At 41.9% G+C, this 4,525-nt stretch overlaps 1 protein-coding gene across 1 annotated transcript in view; it reads left to right on the forward strand.

The window, feature by feature from the left end:
* The first annotated feature begins 13 nt into the window (after nucleotides 1-13).
* The window catches only part of ALDH18A1 (aldehyde dehydrogenase 18 family member A1), a 40,434-nt gene continuing 35,922 nt past the window's right edge, over nucleotides 14-4,525 (forward strand). The window contains exons 1-2 of the mRNA XM_009277972.1: nucleotides 14-87; nucleotides 1,206-1,311. The gene's annotated coding sequence lies outside the window, so the exon portion shown is untranslated. The remainder of the gene's footprint in view (nucleotides 88-1,205; nucleotides 1,312-4,525) is intronic.

The following is a 4,525-nucleotide window of genomic DNA, read 5'->3' on the forward strand; positions in this document are numbered from 1 at the left end:
CCGTAGCTGAGCGCGACGGTCCCCTTCGCGGAGGGGCGAGACGCGGCGCGGGCGGCGCTGGGCCGTGCCTTCCCTCGGCGCTCCGCAGTAAGTCAAAGCGGTTGCTGCTGGTTCCCCTCCTGCGACTGGAGGATCGGGAGCGGTTGCTCTATTGCTGGCAGCAGAGGAATGAGGGTTCCGTGAGGGGGGGGGGGAAAAACAAGTGAGCTAAGCCTTAAAACTGTAGACGTACTGTACGCACAGCCTTGTAGACTTTGGTTCAAATTTTCGTGACGGCTACAGAGCATTGCTGCTGCGTGGAGTTACGGGCAGAGTGAAATTGCAGTTTGGACCCCTGGAAGCACTAGACTAATTGGTAAGAGCTGCACTGGCCTTATTCTTCTGGGGCTTCGTGAGAGCAGAGCTGTTGCCCCTCTTGAGATTTCTTTCTCCTTGCTCGTCTCTTGTGTCTACTTACAAGATTTCTCCATGCCCAAAGAAAATATTTAAGCGCTCCTGACACTTGTGTGACACATAAAAGTTATTACCTAGGTTTTGACCTAACTCTTGTGATAAGCCTGTGTTGTTCGCTTAGTGTTTCTTCACAGGAGATAGAACAGGATCAGATTAGAGGGTTTTTTAAGAAACCTGATAGCTCTCTGAAAGAAGTAATAAAACTGTAGATAAAGGAGACTTAATGAGCAAAGCTTACACGGTTTTCCAAAAGCCTTTGGCAAGTGTCTCTGTACTATGAAGTCAAGAACAGTTTTATTTTCTTAAATGAAAAATAAAATGCTTCCATAAATGCTTATATCTGTGCTGACTCTGTACCCTAAAAAATGATGGATACTTGGAAGTGTTTACCTTCTTTCTCTTCTCAGATTTGCTCTTGATGATGCTGAGAAGCAATTTATAAAGGGTTAAAATAAAGTTTTCTTCTCCTTGTTCTATAGTAGAGTATTTATATTTAGTCACTTTAGAAAGTATATTACCTTTTCTGTATTTGTGTCAGTGAATAATTTTTGTTGCATTAACTGCTTTGTTTGTTTGTTTGCTGTCCTACCTTACTTTTCTAAGCTCCTCTTTGCCAGGGTTGTTATAAGAAGTGTATTCAATAGCAGAGTGAGCATCCTTCATGCTTAACTTCAGTAATTTTTCAGCTGCTCTTGTTGCATGTTGTATTAGTAGGAATATTAAAGCAATGGTATTTTTATGTTTTTCTGCAGCATCCAGGGAAGACCACATCTGAGAGTCACTGTGGATGATACTCTGAAAAGTCAGTTCATGGTGTAGTGAAAGTCAAAAAGCAAATAGAATGGTAGAAAATATCAGGTAAGGGATGAAGTGCAGAATAAAAGACCGTATTATGCCACTATATAAATCCTTGCTTCATCTAAGGTTGAGTACTCTGTGCAGTTCTGGACTCCCTTGGGTAATATGCTGTACTCTGTTTAGGATAACTGGGGAGGTGGAGGAAGAGCAACGGAGATGATTGTATATGTGAAATAGCCTTGATGTAAGGGGAGCAAGAGCATCCTATACTGATTTATTAGTTGCAGCCTAAGGAGTTGCTGTGCTTCTCTCTTGCTGGTGCTAGTACTCACATGATTGTATAGACAGGTGGGTCAGTTGGTCTCTGACCAGAATATTACCATGATCAAGCTGTTTTGTGGAGGGGGGTGGGAACTGCAGCTTTGAGCAGGAGGGGTGGCAAAACTGGTGTACTTTTGGTGCTAGAATTGTTTAGGGACAACTTGAGCATCGCAGCAGAGAGAGGAATGAGAGGGTGAGTGCTCTACAAGTCTATAAAATCATGAGTGGTGTGGAGAAGGTGAATAGCCCTAGAGCCATACAAAGCTGGAGACCAGGAGAGTATTCAGGTAGTTTTAATTGCTTTCTTGTCCTGCCCATGTACTTTATCTGGGCATCTGGCAGAGTCCTGTTCTACTGATGTGTTTTGTTCTATTTCTTCTTTTCCCCATTAGGATTTGGGTGTCAGCTTATCCTTTATAGAAGCTGAATGCCATCTTGTTTCTCCCTAACCCCAAAAGAAGAGGGAAACACATTGTGAGGGCAGAGAGTAAAAAAGGAAAGATAGGTAAAGGCAAATGGCTTAAAAACAAGGAACTGGAGGGAATGCTGAGCTGAGCATGCACAGTCCCCTGAGGCTGAGATGCTGATGAATGCTGTTTTGAGTGGTGCTCTTCTTGGAGAAATGATAGGACAGGGGCTTAGAAGTAAATCCTACAGTGGGTGAATGTTCCCTAGTTTTTCTTAGGAAGTTGTGGCTGGCTGGCTTAACTGTTGCCAGAAGGCAGTTGTTGAAGAGGTTCCACAATGGGGCTTTGGATATGGAGGGTACGAATAAAAAAAATTAGTAGGGTGAAAAAGTGCAGCTAAAGTTTCTGTAAGAGGTTCTGGAAGGGAGGCTGACACTCAGGGTGCTAAATATAGAAGTCAGTCTTTCTCCTGAAACACTAAACAAGAGTGCTGACTTCAGTCTATACTTTTCATACTTCTTTCATTCTGTTCTTGCGTTTCCCTGGCTAGTTTCTCCTGGATATGAACATGTGTCCAGGTACTTGATTTGCATCTTGTCGCTTAGTGGCACTATTGTCACTCTACTAACCGTAGCTATTACAAAATTTTCATTCAGTCTCCATTGCTTTTCCTGAATGATCTTTGGCACTTGTACAACCTTCATTTGATGGCTGTAGGGAAACTGGAACAGAACTGGGATGCTAGTTCTATCATCTTTGTCCTTAACAGCTGGTGGAACCTGATGTTTTGCTGCTCAGTGCTGAAAACAGGTGGTAGAAGAAAGTAGCCAGGTTCGATCCAGGCAAGAGTAGAGAGATGATGTTAGGAGGAAGGGAATGCTTGAAAGATGCTAACTAACCCTATTTTGAGGTTTCTTAGTGAGGACTAGTGCTTGATTAAATTAACCTGTGTCTTTATGTTCCTCACTTAGTAATCTTGATTAAAGCAGCTACTCTGTGTGATTTATTTTTTTCGAATTTTTTTTAATTAGGTGGAGAAATAAAGTCTTTGCACAGAGATACACCTGTGTTTGTTGCAATTGTGTCTAGGACTGAAGGTGGACTGCAGCATGTCTGCCTACACAGATTGTTCATACCATCAGGATGGTTCCATGCTTCTTCTCGAAGATGGAACTTTCTTTAAGATTACTCAAGGTATTCACTACCCTTAACTATCTGAAACCACAGTTTTCCATTGCTCGCTTCCTACTGTGCCTGCTGTACACTGAGGTAAATAACTGCTGAGCAGGTAGGAAATCTAGGATTCCTTGCCACTAACAAGCATCCTTCCATAAAAACAGCTGGTTTCATGTGGCAAATGAAAGTACCGATTTAGTTTCTGCTCATTTTCTCTTACCAATTCTTCCTCTGTTTCGGTGTTTGAAAAAGAAAAGCAGTTCTTCAGTATCTGCAGGGGTTGAGGGGAATCTGTTGCTTTTTATTTGGAAGCACAGTTCAAAGAAGTTGTGTGTGCTAAAAATTAGCCAGGTGAGCCTAAAATGAGGGCATTCCTGTTTCTTGTTAGCTGTTTAAAAATCAAAATGAAGGCTTGGCTTAAAATAAAAAAATCAGCTGCTGTGATATATCTTTAGTCACTGTTCTGTCTTTTTTGTGAGTGACTGACCAACATTCTGGTGTTGGCGTTGTCTTTATTCTGCAATTATACCATCAGGTTTATCTTTGCTAATAATTGGAGTGGGGAGGAGGGGAGAGCAGGGCTTATGTGTGCTATGATGATTAAAACAAATTCCACTTCTGGCGAAGTGGAGATCTCCAGATAGTCTTCTAACAAAGTGATGACCTTATATTTATTTTGCTTTTTTTGGGGGGGTTGGTTTGTTTTCCCTTGTGTGGACGTAGTGAAATCTTAATGTCAGATAATAGTGAGTTGGGTCTTCTATTAATTCTTGAGACACTGGGGTTTTTGCAAGTGTCCTGAACCCTACCCCCACCACTTGAATATTGTTCACCCTTCATGAGGTTTTCCCCACAGTCATGAGACTTTCAGAGAAGATTGTTTCCTGATCCCAGAAGGTGTGATGTTAAAGATTTAAAAAAACCCAAACAACCACAAAATAAACAACCCCCAAACAAACAAGCAAAAATATCTCACAAAACAAACAAAAAACCCAAATACTGTCTTGTAACAACATGAGAATTGGTGCTGTTGGAATTTGTTTGAATTCTAATAGGAAAATAGGAATATAATAGTGGTAAAACAGGTATAGACAGAAGACAGTATAACTAGTATCTGAGTTGAACTGAGGAGCTGCTATGAATTTTGTAGTGTCTTTGAAGATGAGAAACTATAGATTTATGGTTTCTACTAATTGCAGTGATAACAGTGCTTGCAGATTACACCAGGTTGGGCAGGAGTGTTGATCTGCTCGAGGGTAGGAAGGCTCTGCAGAGGGACCTGGACAGGCTGGATTGACGGGCCGAGGCCAACTGTATGAGATTCAACAAGGCCAAGTGCCGGGTCCTGCACTTCGGCCTCAACAACCCCA

The sequence above is a fragment of the Aptenodytes forsteri genome, unplaced genomic scaffold (assembly GCF_000699145.1).
Source record: "Aptenodytes forsteri isolate BGI_AS27 unplaced genomic scaffold, ASM69914v1 Scaffold15, whole genome shotgun sequence".
NCBI classification, from domain to species: Eukaryota; Metazoa; Chordata; class Aves; order Sphenisciformes; family Spheniscidae; genus Aptenodytes; species Aptenodytes forsteri.